We start from the raw sequence: 16,343 nt of genomic DNA on the forward strand, positions 1-16,343 counted from the left end.
GTCGGGAAATATTTCCAACATATTGGAAAATTGGGTCCGACGGAGATTCGGACGGAATCAGTCCGATGTATACCACACACAGTCGGATTATCTGACAACACGGCCCGATAGGACACATTCCGACAGATTCTCCGACCGTGTGTACAAGGCTTAAGGGGACCCCCAGGCATGATATTTAAAGGAATATTTCATTTTTTTGTTTCACTTTAGGCATTATTAATTTATTATATTATATTATTTATTTATTTGCTCCTGAAAAAATACTTAATGTGATTGTAGCCATATTAGTGCAATTGTGACAGAGAAAATTGAGTACTGTTTGTGATACTTTTTTTATTTGCACTAACATACAATTTTTCAGGACAAGCTTTCGGGCTTGGACCTTGAAGAAGGGGACATACCCCGAAAGCTTGTCTGAAAAATTGTATGTTAGTGCAAATAAAAAAAGTATCACGCACAGTACTCAATTTTCTTTCCTGAAAAAACAATTGTTTTAAAAACTTTTTTATTTGCAATGATACATGTCCCCTGGGGCAGTACCCCGGTCCCCATGCATTTTTTATGGCAATAAACTTGCATATAAGCCTTTAAAATTAGGACTTTTGATTTTTCATGTTCGTGTCCCATAGACTTTAATAGGGTTTGCATGTTGGATAGAACTTTTTGCCTGTTCGAGGTGTTCTCGAACTGGGGGGTATTCGGCCCATCCATAATTCAAATATATATGTCATAATTCGTAATTTGTAGACTCATAGACTAAATAATATAAACTAATTTGGGTTATTTTTACCAAAGAAAAGTAATTTTTGAAATGTTATTGTTTATATAGCAATAAATAAAAATAAAAAGACAGTGGTAATTAAATATCATAAAAAGAAACCTCTAGCTGACTCAAGAAATTATAAAATCATAATTTGGCTATACTATTGCATGACTGAGTAATTGTCATTCAAAGTGTGACAGTGCTGAAATCTGAAAAATGGCCTGGATTTACAAATTGTGAAAATTGTCCAGATTTGAAGTGGTTAATAGACCTATGGAGGATTGCATCTTCTGACAATTATTTTAATGCTGTCAGCGCCTTCTTGTTGCAGTGACAACTGTACCGCCATTTCATGGGGACAAGAAAACTCCTTTCCACTCTACCCAAAAAAACATTTGGCTTGAATTAGGCATTAACAAACTCGTGAGTGCCCGAATTTGTCACCCATGTCCACTGTGAATGCACCATGCAAAGTTTATCACAATACTTTTTATAAAGAAACATTTTTCAGGTTAGAAAGTTTATTTTATTTTTTATTTTTTTTGTATTACACACACACACATGTTATTAAAATTAAAAGGGCAAATTAAAAAAGCCGAAGGGAAAATGTAGACAGATTTCTGGAAATGTTGTTGTGTTCATCAAATGCAATTTGCTAATGACATCGTTTTTCACACAAAAGAATGCACTACATGACTCCATCCGAAGGCTTTTTAATTATCTACAAATGACAGAAAATAAAATTGACCTATAAACACTGCACTTCAAGATGACTTCCCATGTAGAAATATAAATGCAGGAACAGTATACAAAGTGTTGGTTATTAAGTTTAGCAGATATTTCTAAGGTAATTAGTGCTGAGGATAACACTTAACACATGTTACTTGTGTAACTTTATGATCTAATAGGCCAAGTACTTGGAGGTGTCTGTCAACACTGTTAAAGCGTGTGCAACTTATCATTTCTGCTTGTTATATCTTTTTCAATTAAAGCTCAGGAAAGTCTTATATATGCAAAGTGTAAGGCTATTTACTTTTCTTTTCGCCGCCCAGTCACAGACAGGATAAGGGACAAGACCTCTTATGCCGCGTACACACAACTGGACTTTCCGGCAGAAAATGTCAGACGGAATAATTTCATCGGATATTCTGATCGTGTGTGGGCTTCATATGACTTTTCTTTCAAAAATTCTGATAGACCTAGAAATAGAACATGTTTTAAATCTTTTCGACGGAATCAATTCCTATCGGGAAAACCATTTGTCTGTTTGCTATTCCAACGGGCCAAATACGACAAAATGGCAGCTATTGTCTACTGGCTATTGAACTTCCTTTTCTAGTCCCGTTGTACATCATTGTGTTCTAAACGAACGGACTTTGGTGTGATCTTGTGTAGGCAAGTCCGTTTCAGCGGAACTCCGTCGGAAAAACTGTCAGAGTTTATTCTGATGGAAAGTCTGATCATGTGTACGCGGCATAAGTGTTATTAAGTGTATTTCCACTAGTTCTCCTAGTTTATGAAGATCTTTGGCAACTTTGTTTGCAATAGATAACCCTGCCTGTACCGTGTTGGCAGATCTTCAGATTGTAATCTACATTTGAACACTCTCTGCCCTATTAAAGGGTTCAAGCTGTAGAAGCTGCATTGCATTGAATGCCAATAAGGGGAACCTCAACCTATCTTTAGGACAGACTCACTCTGACAATTATTCAAAAAATACTTGCAGTTAGACATGTGCGGTTCACTTTATTCTGAAAGAATATTCGGACAAATGTTTTGTTATTCGGAGATTCGGATATATCCGAATACCCGAATTACAATATAAACAAATTGGGACTGCAATTCAAATTGAATTTTAAATTGAACTCCAGTCATATTCTAACTACACATAATGCTGAAATCAAAGACTGTGTGTTTTATTGGAGTACCATTTCGAAATAATGCTGTTTTTGTTATGCCAAAGGTGATTTAAGTTGTACTCAGTTGCTGAAGATCTTTCTCTTGTTTGTTCACTTTGCTGCATTCAAATTGAAAACAATATAACATTTTCGTTTCGACCGATTCGAAAATTTAACGATTTGAACATTTTGAATCAAAAAAATCCATGAATTCAAAGAAAATTTGAAAATTAGGAATAAGAATTGTGAATATGAATTTAACGAATCAACAGAATTGTACTAATCTAAATAACTAAAATCAAAACAAATGTTTTCCCCATGCACATGTCTACTTGCAGTCAGCCATGAGGCCTTCTAAAGAAAAATATTGAAAAGGTAAGAAATATTAAATATAAAATGTAGGCATTCTGTGTGAATGGGAACACATAACAAACATATAGTGGGGTTTTACTTCAAAAGTGGAAATAAACTTTACCTTCAGCTGAAAAATCAACTCTCCTGCCCTAAAGGACAATATAAATTTGAGGACAAATGGACAGCGATGCAAACCCCTTGGCGGGGAAAACAGCTCCCATACATGTGGTTAATTTGCATATGTGACTGGTTGCCTGGACTTTAGAATTCAGGGAGGTTGAAAATAAAACAGTACAGACAGGAAAGGAATTTAACATTACACGTGGTTTACATAAAGTAGCTATAACAGGAATTAAAACAATTATTACTCAATTATACTCAATAGTACTCAATTATAAACAATATTGTAACACTTTTTAAAATTTGCTGCTGTTTTGTACAATAAGCACATCAATTATTGCTATACAGTATAAACTCTCCATGTGTCTTCTACATCAGGAGCTTCTTTAGATAGGGTTGGTTTTGTAATGACTATCACTTGGTGATGTGGCTGATATAAATAGGGGGCAGCTTGGGTAGGTATCATGGAGGCTGCAGGCAGATTGCTACATTGGTTACAAACAAGAAGGGTTGGAGGGGGCTCAGGACAATCCCCATTGGCCACTATTAGATGATTATCTGTGATTCAGGAATGAATTAAGACCACAGGAGCCCCTTTGTGGCAGACAGTATATCTAAGAAATATGATGAGGTCATGGTGGGGTTTAAATAAGTAAGTAAGTAAGTAAGTGTCTGCCATGGAATACGAATGTACAGCTCCCATGCAGTGATGTATTTTTCCATTTACTATGGAAGACCTTAAATAATCACTTATCTGACCCAAAGATTTTTTTAGTCCCCTTTAAGAAATATTTGGACATTTGCACGTGTTTCGTATTGCTCAATTATTTAAGTGTGACTCTACTTTTAGTAAGAAAGACAAAGCCTATGGACAATCTATGTAAATTGCAAGGATTTTACCAAGATTGTTGCAGATTTCTACCATTTTCCGTTCCTAATGCCGCGTACACACGTACACCAACTATCCGGCGGACTTAGTCTGACGGACTTCCCGCCGGACTGTCCGGCGAACTTTCCTAACGAGCTACTTGCCACACACGGCACTTTTTCAGCGGACTAATACGGCGTACTAAGTCCGCTGGACTATCCGCCGTACTTTTGAAATGAACGGACTTGCCCACACACGCGGAGGAAAGTCCACTCATTTTGAGCGCGTCTCCAGCTCACCTGGTGTGGACTTAAAGGGGAACCCCTATGCCGAAAATCGGTCCCCCCTAGGTCCACATCAGACCCTTGTCTGAGCACGCTACCCGGCCGGCCAGGAAAGCGGGTGGGGATGACCCGTGCCAGGCCGCGTGCCCTCAACATGGGGGGTGCTTTGGGGAAGGGGGGCCGCCCGCAGACCCCGACAACCAATGGCCAGGGTTGTCGGGAAGAGGCCCTTGTCCTCATCAACATGGGGACAAGGTGCTTTGGGGTGGGGGGGGAGTGCGGCACGGCTCAGGAGGGGAGGGGCCGCTCGCTCGTTTTTTGGCGTAGGGGTTCCCCTTTAAGTCCATACCAGGTGACGGGGCCAGCGACACCTCCTTTGCTGGCCCCAGCTACCTGGAGACATGCTCAAAATGAGCGGACTTTTCTCCGTGCGGGAAAAATCCACTCATTTCAAAAGTACGGCGAACTAGCACACACACGGCCGTACTGTCTGCCGAAAAGCGAGTCCGGCGGACAGATTGGAGTGCAAAAATACTTTCTTAGTCCGCCGGACTTTTGGGTAAAAAAAGTCCGCCAGAGGCTACACACGGGCGGATTGTCCGGCAGACTTGAGTTTGCCGGACTTTTCCACCGGATTGTTTGATCATGTGTACACGGCATAAGAAAAATTGGTTTGTTTCAAAAAGTCCTTTAGAGACTTAATGGGAGGGCCTGTGTTCTGGTGCCCTTTCAGTGTCTGCATCCCTTCAGAAGTAATTTACCCTTAGGGAATATTGCACCACAAAGTATGAATTTCCCATAGCAGATGGTGCCTAAAATTCCTCTTGAATCTTAATGCAGATGTCTGAGAAAATTTGTGATTTAATTACACAAGCAGAAAATGACAGCAGCTTCAGACTGAATTGAAAAGGTAATGTTTAATACATTACATTGCAAAATGATCCGTGTGGCAATTTTATATGAAAGATATAGATTTTTTTTATGAAGTGGAATTCCCCTTTAACTCTCACACTGTCCAGTTATTTTAATAGATTTGCAAGCTGGATGTATCTTTGTATAAATGTATACATACATTTTATGTATAATGTTGTATGGTATATGAAAAGCCTAAACTTTCCCCAGTAGATTGGTGTATCAAAGTGATATTAAAGTCTTGTTTTTCCTTGTTTTGTTTTTTAAAAACAACAAACATGTTATACTTACTTGATCTGTGCAGTGATTTTGCATAGAGTAGCCCAGATCCTCTTCTTCTTGGGTCCCTCACTGGTGCGCCTGTGTCCTTCCTCCTGCCGAGTGCCCCCACAGGAGGTAGCTTGCTGTTGGGGCACCCAAGCCGAGTCGCTGCTCTGTGTGTCCATTCAGACATGAAGCTGCGGCTTGGCCCTGAACCTTCACTCTCCCCATTGGCTCACTGTCTTTGATTGACAGCAGTGGGAGCCAATGGCTGTGGCTCAGCCAATTAGGAAGGAGAGTCCTGGATAGCCAAAGCTCTTGGGCAACATGGCTGGATCAAGATGGGGCTCAGGTAAATATTAGGAAGGCTGCTGCACACATTTATCTTCATGCACATAGAATGCATTGCGATAAAATCCTTCTGCTTTTAGAACCACTTGAAGGCAGCGCCCAAAATCAAATTCCAATAACCACAGAAAAAACACAGCAACTGTCTACCAGTTGTACTTTCGACCTTTCACCAAAATACAAAAGACCCCGGCAGATACTAAAAGAGGCCACGCCGATACACATTGTGCAGGGATGCTCTATCTTTGTCACTATTGGGAAGCCATTTCAGAACTATGATGTGCAGCCAAGCCTGGAGTGAAAACATGTAGATAGGAAATGGCTGAAAAAGGCTGGAAGAGATCTAAGATACAAAGAAAAAAGGGTTAAACCGTATTTTAAGAAAAAAAAAAAGCAGTTGTTTATGACACTCAAAGCTTTGACTTGTGTCACACAGTGCTGGTTTACATTTATTTTAACATTATACTGGGCTCACTTTGCATTTGTTTATTTCAAATCTTAGCATCAAGGAAAATGTAGTGATGTTGCCCATAATGATTAGGAAAAAAAGTTTGATTTAATTTTCTAATTTACTCTGGAGGAGCCATAATAGAATGAATACTTTTTGACAGACACTCATGTTTTTATGTGACTTTTTGTTTTTAAAAATATTCTTTCTGAGAAAGTATCCCTTTGGCAAGAATAATGGATTATGTTGTTTTTGCCTGTATTTGCAATGATGGACATAATGATGGGAATATGGCATGATGTCTTATGCATAGATTTTTAACACTAAAATATGTTGGACAGATTGGAGTGATCTATATAGCATTTGGTAATGTATACACATTATTTTAATGCACAGTACTTATAATAGGTGTCAAATATATCTATAGGGAACTTAGTTTTATTAAAATTCACAGTAAAGTATAGTCAAGAAAAAACCCTGAGTGGATAAAATTAGCTTAAATTGCATGTAGCAATAATTATGGTTATTAATCAAGTGGCAGTAAAGTGATTTTTGCTTCACAGATACTTCAATTAGCATTAAAACAGCAGGCCTAGAATGTAAATTTGCTAGCTTTATTTAGGGATCCTGAAAATAAAATCTGAATTAAATTGCTGATGCCCAGAAATGTACTGAATGCTGTGCTTATGTTTTATTTTATTTTATTGTCCTTTTTCCACAACAATTTTTATTTAAAATTTTCAAGGTATAACAGATATGAAAAAGCAGTCAGTTATAGAAAAAACGCATTTCTAACATTCATACGACCAAGGCGATGTACAGTCAGGGGTTTTAGTGATTTTTCCATTTGAAAATAAAGATGCATTTGTTGCAAACCCGTTGGTGTATGACTTTGTGATACATTCCTAGCTATTGATGGAGTCCTCTCGTTACTAGGTTGATGAGGTTGTTTAATTGTTGTGTTTCATTCACCTCCTGTGGTAGAGGGATATTGTTCATACTGTCTGTCACAGGTCTAAGTAGTGTTTTGTGGTGCACCAGTGATAGGGTTAGGATAAAAGCTAAATGAGTGAAAGAGAAGGGGTGCTGAACAAGGAATCATCACTTTTGATATGGGAAGTAACTAAAAAGTTTTCATCCATATTTTATGAATGGGAGGTTGGGTGGATCCTGCCAGTTCATCCCTTCTTTTAACTTCTGGACATAGAGGTTCACATACCAAAGTGTGCCTCAGACCCTACATTGCAGGTAAAAGTGTTACCATGGGCTGTCAATGAAATGAACAAACTAGTCTCATGTGTCTGACAAAAACAAGGAAACAAATTTAAAGTCAGTAGCTACAAATACTGTAGCTTCTGACTTTTAAAATAAGGACACTTCCCCGGCCAGGGAGACTGCAATGTCCTCACCCGAAGCTGACCTGTCCTTCGGCTCCAGGTGGAGACGCTGGCATCTTAAGGAAGTGAAGCTGGTTCCTTACTGCACATGCACAAGTCACATTGCACATTATGAGTTGTCCCTGCTGTCTTCTGAGACCTGTGTGTCTACCAGAAGACAGCGGGGGGATGAAGGAGGGGCTGAACTTGCCATAGATCACCGCGGATACTGCAGCGATCTTTTGCCGGAAGTGGGAGCAAATACCTGTATTATACAGGTATCTGCCCCCCCCCCCCCCAGAGGTCAGGGGCCACTGATACATTTTTTCAGGTCTCTGATGATTCTCCCATTTGGGTGAAGTGCACTGAGCAGAGCTTCTAGGCTGACATCAGACGTCACATCGACTCTTTGGTGTGAGAGATGTATATCTTGCTTTTAAAAGTTTAAATAATAAGCGATAATCACACTGATCATTTTTACCTTGTTTTCTTATGTGAATCATTGTATGATCAAGTTGAGCTTGAGTATACCACCAGCACTGTTTCTCATCACTAGATACCCCCATTACTCAGCAGAGGTAATACCAGCGCCTCTGAACCTAAAAAGCACCCCACAGCTAACTTGTTACCAAAATGGATACTAGAAAGCATATCATGTGAAACCCAGTGCCCAAAAGTAACTTGCAAGCTAGTCCATTAAAATCCAGTCCTGCGTGGTCCAGGTAGGGCATTTCAAAACTTGTCCAAGGAAAGGCCGTTCCGGATAGCTGCCATGTAGAGACCAACTCAAGCAGCAATCTGGCAAGGATGATAAAAATTAAACAGAATCAAAGATAAAAGCTAGTGAAAAATAGACAAACTTTTCCCAACAGAGCTTAACAAAAGGCACCCATCATCTTAGGACACTAGCAAAAAAAAAAGCATGTTGGGTAGATAAGCAGCAGTATAATCCAACAGTATCTGACTTTTTGTGTCCCTGAATGGACAAGTTAGATAAAAAATCTTAACGGGGAGGGAGGGTAATTATTCCCTATTGCCTGCTTTTTTTCTTAAATATATTTTATTACTCCCTCATTAATTTTTCATTGCCATAAGGGATTTGTTTACATTAGGGCCATTATAAGGTCAATGAAATTATTTGTGTCAATAATTTTTTTCTCAATATTTGTTTACATTTACAAACATTATTATCACATAATTGTGAATACATTATTATGTCTTGTGAAATGGACATTTAAATTAGACAAAAAAAAACAAAAACTTTTTATAGTAGGGAATGATTATTTGACAGCAGTTTCTATAAACACCGTACAAAGAAAGGGTTGCTTTAACCCCTGCAAGCCTTCACCTCCTATGCTTTTTTCCACCACAGATGGCTGCTTTTCCTGCTCTCCTCAATAGATGCCCATGTATAGCACCAGCGATAATCTATGGGTATTTTAGTAGTGATTGTTAAGTAATTGTTGTGAACAGTAGATTTTACACCTGAAGTAACCTTATTGGTAGTATAAAGAAGTTGTACCAGCACCCCCTGTAAATGAAGATGTTGAATCCTTACCTGTGGATAGATGGGCAGTGAGTGAAATCTTTGCCCTTTTGCAGGGCTATGGGTGATGCTTCCTGACGCATACAGGGAAACTAAAAGTGAATTTAATTTTAATCTGTAAAAAGTAATAACTTGTGCTACTAAAAATATTATGAAGTCTACTGCCAGTATTGCTCAGTGCAGTTTATAGCAGCTTCAGAGACATGGAGGGGTTGATTCACTAAGGTAATTAAACAAGTTCACTTTGTAAAGTAAATGTTTACTTCAGTGAATGAACTTTGGTTGTTTTCACTTCATTATTTTTTTCTTCATTTAATTTTTACATCAATCACTTCCCTTGCATGTGATTGGATTGGGTGCACACAATAAACTTAACTTCACTTTATTTACTGAGCTAAAAAAAACATTCAATTTGTTGACTAGCCTAAATAAATAGGGATGGTTTGTGCATGGCCAACTGAAGATGCATTCTTACAGGATTTAAAGCACATGGATAATATTTAGCTCTCACAAATCTCCATCGTGCCAGCAGAAACTCCCCAAACTGACAGGGAAAGAAAGGAGAACCCCCTGCAATCCTCAGGGGGAACACACGAATGCAATGATTGGTTATCAAGGGCTTTTTGCAGCAGCCCTAGCAGATGTATGCAATAGCCAGCATGGGGAACCTGGATACAGCTCTGGAGGCATTTCACAAATCTACAGATAAAGGCAGCCCTAGTGCCCCTAGCCCTACACTTCTAGATAAGAACATAGTGATGGCTCACTCTAAAGACTGTACTGTGCAGGTTTACATTTGTTCTATGCCCACAAGAGAAGACATGGACTGGTAAATTCACATAATGGAGAACTCAATATAAGACAATATAAGTTTACAGTAGTAAGAACAAGGTTACTGCCTTGGAAACAGACACTTCAGCTTTTGAAATTAGACTTTCTGCCACCAAATCTCTGTCATTAGCATACGCATAGACTGAACTATGCCATCTACTCTATAGATGACTTTGAGAACAGAAACCGACAGAACAACATCCATGTTTGGGGACTACTAGAAGACACCAGGCCCTCGGGACCTAGTTCCCACTATCCAGTGCATCTTTAATGTGATATTAGATTATCTACTGCTGATCTCCTTTGAAGAGAGCACATTGGACTCTGAGGACTAGAAATTCCAAATCCCAAATGCATCATTCAGCGGGATTTAATTTGGTGTGTCCATTAGCTTGGTATCAAAATAGTGAAATGGCAGCACTAATAAATAATTATCAAATATAAATTACTAAAAGTACAGTGCAAATAAACAAATAATCCATGAATACTAGTGTGCAAAAAATATGCTCAACCCATGTGTTGTGAAAAAACACACACATTATCATGAATGCCCTCTCATAAATAAATGTATAAACTGCATATACATTACACGCTCAACCTTTTGAAGAGCAAAGGTCACTTAAGTGATTTGATAACCAGGTCACAGACCTCAATAAACAATGGGATTTTACAGCCCCCCACACTGCATATGTAAATAAGCCCTTACTATCCTGAGGCCCCTATAAGGTTGCTTTCTCAGGCCGCGTACACACGCGGGGACTGTTCGCCCAACTTTGTCCGTCAAACAGTTTCGGCAAACAGTCCGCTCAAAATTAGCATGGACGGACATGGCCACACACGACGGACGAACAGTTTGCTGAAACCGTGCGCGATGACGTGAACGGCACGTACGACGGGACGAAAAATACGACGTCCTATACACTGCATTATAACTTTCGGCGTGTAAATCCTTTCTGAGCATGCGCGGAACTTAGTTTGACGAACAAGCCTACACACGAGGGGACTGTTCGCTGAAACAAAGTTTCAGCGGACAGTTTTTCGGAATTTCCGAAAAACCTTGTTCAGCGGACTGTTCGCTGAAACTGTCCGCTGAAAGCCCACACACGAGCGGACTGTTTGCCGAAACACTGTTCAGCGGACAAAGTTGGGCGAACAGTCCCCGCGTGTGTACGCGGCCTCACTGATGTGCTGCGGTTTACCTGCAATGGGGGTGTGGCACAGTGCACCTGCAGCTTTCCTGTGGGTAAGTCATAGACTTCTATTACATCTTGCGGGTGTAGTGCACTTTCAGAAAAAGCGCACCAAAATTCAAGCATTCAGGAGTTTTGGTAAACTTTCAGAAAGCACACCAAACCAGCAGTATATGATAAAAGCCTATGGCTCAGTGCAGCTAACCTGCAGGAAATTTGCAGGTGCAGTGCAGTCATCAGTGTAGATCAGTGTGAAACCAGCTTAATAACTGTGACGGGAGTCAATTTGGGTGGGGGGCTGGTAGAACCCAGAATCCCTTGGAGAGGTTGGGAAACCATTGCTTCAGCTCCCCGTGCACCTCCTATGTCTAAGTTACCCTGTGTCTTTTAGGGGCCAAGAAAATAACGAACATTAAGAATGTGGCTTGGATTACTTAAAATGGAACATGGATTTTTATCCACAATATCTCACAGGAAATATACAAAGACTATTCCTGGTTTGTTTAATTCTGAACTATACATGCTAATTAAAAGAGCTGATCACATTGGCCTCTGTAAAATGTAGGAGATGGTCCGTCTGCTACTGGAAGCTCCTGCTATTGTGTGAGGGTGTTCTGTGTTTATCCTTAAAGCACATCGGCTGCTTTAAGGGACTAGGTAATTAGCTATGTTAATTCTGTTTCTGGATACAATTTGTATTGCTAGAGTAATATTATTTGAGGGGGGGATGTCCCCCTGGTGTATATATTTGTGTTTGTTCAAATAAACATTCCAAAAAGAGTGATACAGAGCGCTATTTGACCTGCATTCTTATCTAAGAGGTCAAAAATATCTGCTGAATGCGGGCATATACTGGGGTCACCAAGGGAGCACACAAGCCCCATGGATGAGAGCTGTGGCACAAATTTTGTTTTTGTGGTAGAGTTTGCACATCATTTTTGAGGGGGTTTTTTTGGACTTCTTTTGCACAAGCACACAGCACTGATGTATATGGACTTCTATTATCCAGCACTATGGGGGTTATTTACGAAAAGGAAAATCCACTTTGCACTTTCAGTGCACTTGAAAGTGCACTGAAAGTGCGCTTGGAAGTGCAGTCGCTCTAAATCTAAGGGGCAGATCTGAAATTAGTGGAAGCTCTGCTGATTTTATCATCCAATCATGTGCAAGCTAAAATGCTGTTTTTATTTTCCTTGCATGTCCACCTCAGAGCTACAGCGACTTTACTTCCAAATGCACTCACAGTGCAAAGTAGATTTTCCTTCAGTAAATAACCCCCAATATGTTCTTGGATTGATCATTTATGTGTGTTTATACATTATGAGGGAGCATTGATGATGATGTGTGTGGTTTTTCATCATACATGAGTTGACCACCTGTCATTTTTGAACATTAGCATTCACAAATTATTAGTATATTTTCACAGTATTTATAGTATATATAATTTAATAATACTTTTTTGGCACTGTCATTTTACTCAGTGCTAAACTTTCGATGCTTAGGCAGCTTATGGCAGCTGCTTCACACACACCTATGTTTTTTTGAGGGAGCACAGGAGATTATTTAATTTTTCAGTTTGGTATCAAACAAGAAATCCTGATGGTGGCTACAGCGGTCTATTGACTTTGAATGAGCACACATTTTCCTAATACTAGAATTGTCTAGACAGACTGGCAATGCAGAGAGCAGTCAAACCTCTATTGAAAGCTCTAAGGCAGTGATGGCGAACCTTGGCACCCCAGATGTTTTGGAACTACATTTCCCATGATGCTCCACTACACTGCAGAGTGCATGAGCATCATGGGAAATGTAGTTCCAAAACATCTGGGGTGCCAATTCACCTACAGGCCTGATTTTACCAACAAATGGTAATGTTCAGGGACTATTAAGACTTCCTCAACAAGCTGAAACTTCAGCTTTTTTGAATAGACCTCTTGCAGTGGCTCCAAGTCAGTTTTGGACTGCCAGCCAGACCGCTGAAACAGGATCACGATCCCTCCACACACCTCTTGAGTAACATGCATGTAGTAGCCATTGCTGTAGTGCCCCCCACGAGGGTCATTCCTTCTATGCATTCATTCTCAATTGATCTTCTGTTTATATGTAGTTTTGAAAGATTTATTTTAGTTTTTACTTTATGGTAACAACACTACTGCATGGGTAGTGAAAGTTTTTGTTTTCTGGAATGCATTCACAATTAATAGGGAATAAAGCCCTTAGGATAAGCAAGGCTGGTTGACCTTTAGATATCTGCTTTACTGTCCTGGCTCTTCTATATGAAGAGGCCTTTTCCAAGTTAACCATTGTTTTTATACTGAATCTGAATCTGAATCTCTCTCACTTGTGATCCCTATAATGCAACATAATTATGGGCTAAAATTAGACGCATGCTTGCTCTGTGTATGTGATAATATAGAGCTTCTGTGACCTAAAACATAAATCACAGGTACCGCTAAAGGCTCCACCAGGATCTCTTGCATGACAAACCACTAGGAGTGCTGACAAGGACAGAGCTCATCTCAGCTCAAAACATCTAGTAGGGAAAGGAAGTCGTAAAAGTCACACATCACAGTAAAACCCTGTAATGAGCTCTATGACAGCCTCAGCCTGGGCTCCAATCAGGCCACACTCCCCAACGCATTTCATTCTGCCCCTGGAGCTTAATCATGGGAACCCCTATGATTAGGCCCTTTTCGCTACTAAATATAGAGCTTCTACTATGTGGCATATTCACATTAGCAAGAGAAAGAGGTCCAGTATTCAGTATACTGCCAATATAGTCTTGGGCAAGAGTGCAGTTTTTGACTGCCAATTATGTCCCATGCTCCCACTTTAGTAAAGAACAGACTTAGCTTAAGTCACATATAGAAGTTCTGCAGGTGACATTTTCTTTTTCTCCTGCTATTTTTTGTTTTGTTTTTATTTTTATTTCTGCCCTTCTCTTCACTACTCTTTAGGTAAATCTACCCTAACTAGTCAATACGGGGCAATTAGAATAATTTTTTTGTTTTTTAATCCATTTACCATACCAACAAATTATATATAAGATGAGATAATATAAGAGGGGAGTTATTTTCATTTAAAGTATATATTGTAACACAAAGGAAGTCTCGGAATTCCATATAAGCCATAAAAAACATTTAAGTGCTCTAATGTGTTTACTGTTTATTTTCATGTGCAGGATAGCATAACAGTATGAAAAACTGGTTGCCAGGAACAACAAGCATATATTTTCCACCAGAAACTTTTCTATAAAGATCCCAGGTCCAAAGTATATGCCATGTATATAACTTTGGTAGACATTCTAGTTCTGAAAACTCCCAGAACTGGATGTAATGTGGAACTATTGCTTATAGAAAATTCATCCCATCTTGAAAACAAGCACTGGAAACAAATCGGTGGCTATGACCATCAAACTTATTTGCCTGTTCCAAATTCATCTGATTTTGTAATAACCGTGATTATAATCATCATAATTATTTATCACTGGCCAGGTGGAACTATTATTAGAGTTGGGATATTGTAAATTTTAGTCATTTTAGGTCTGAATCTGAGTATTATTGCTTTTGATAGTGAAAAACATGCTTGACTGGAGCTGGAAACAAGTATAGCAATAAAAGTGCCCTTTTAAGTCAAAATAGTTTATGCATAGCAGAAAAGTGGCAGTATTTTACTAGACAGAAGTTTCATTGTTGATGTCTGTAAGTACAATTTGTTCTTCAAGCAATATTGGTCCACAAAGCATAACATAGACAAAAAGAAGGACAAATAAACCACTTAAAGTGGTGTTAAACCCAAAAGCAACCATGTATTATATTGCAGCTTAAGAATTCTTATATGTGATGGCTGTTTCCTTTTTTAGGCTTTCTTTCTCTTATTTTCATCTGGTGATCAAGACAGTGGGGGTTATTTACAAAAAGCAAATCCACTTTGCACTTGGAAGTGCAGTTGCTTTAAATCTGAGGGGTAGATCTGAAATAAGGGGAAGCTCTACTGATTTAATCATGTGCAAGCTAAAATGCTGTTTGTTATTTTCCTTGCATGTCCCTCTCAGGTCTACAGTGATTGCACTTCCAAGTGAACTTGTGGTGCAAAGTGGAGTTGCCTTTAGTAAATAACCCCCAGTGAGTCAGTTATTTTTCAACAGAGCAAGCTCTCCTTCAAATATATCACTTATGCCCCATACACATGGTCAGACATTCGGACCACAAAATCCGTCAGATTTTTTCCGATGGATTTTGGCCCAAACTTGTCTTGCATACACACGGTCGCAAGTTGTTGGAAAATCCGATCGTTCAGAACGTGGTGACATAAATCACGTATGTCGGGACTATAAAGAGGGCAGTAGCCAATAGCTTGCATCTTGTAATTTATTCTGATCATGCGTGGCACTTTGTCTACACATGATCGGAATTTAAATGATCAGATTTTGTTGTCGGAAAATTTTGGATCCTGCTCTCAAACTTTGTGTGTCGGAAATTCTGACATAAAAAGTCAGATGGAGCCCACATATTTTCCAATTTTCTGACAACAAGACCAGATCGCACATTTTCCGTCCAAAATTCCGACCGTGTGTACAGGGCATTAGAGTGTTGAGCACCTTTTTTTTATTCATGTAAAACCTTTATCCCAATCTCTGCTGAAGGAGAAGGTCAGGTGTGAATTCCTTACCCTCAACAGAGATCATAAATCCAAGTATCTAAGTTTTCTAACATGGAAGGAATACTGAGAGAATTTGCAGCAGTATTTTGTCCAGAAAGGTAGCTATTTTACCCTTTTAATTACTCTATTTTATACATCTTGGTGAGATTGTAAATACTTCTATATGTTAAAATTTGACCATAGTTCCTCTTTAGGTGTTTTGCTTGTTGGTTCTTAACTTTGGAACTTGTTAGCATCTGGATTGCTAATTACAGTATATCTTAACCCTAACTGAATACTAATTAGTTTGCCTATAGCACAGTTTATTATAAACTATATTGATTTTGTTATTTAAAAAAGGAAAAAAACAGTTTTCCCCTTCTTTTCATCCTTTCCCTTTAATCTCAGATTAAAGGGATTTTCATCCTTCTTTTTCAGCAACTTTCCATGTATATGCATCTATATGCACTCTCATTGACTAAAGTAGGATTTTGAAAAAAAAA

The 16,343-nt window shown here is 39.1% G+C and overlaps 1 protein-coding gene across 3 annotated transcripts in view; it reads left to right on the forward strand.

The window, feature by feature from the left end:
- The window catches only part of SLC6A1 (solute carrier family 6 member 1), a 280,638-nt gene that overhangs the window by 63,145 nt on the left and 201,150 nt on the right, over positions 1-16,343 (forward strand). The window lies entirely within an intron of this gene.

Source organism: Lithobates pipiens, unplaced genomic scaffold (genome assembly GCF_037356315.1).
Source record: "Lithobates pipiens isolate NorthernLeopardFrog02 unplaced genomic scaffold, aLitPip1_a1.2 Scaffold_23, whole genome shotgun sequence".
Taxonomy (NCBI): domain Eukaryota; kingdom Metazoa; phylum Chordata; class Amphibia; order Anura; family Ranidae; genus Lithobates; species Lithobates pipiens.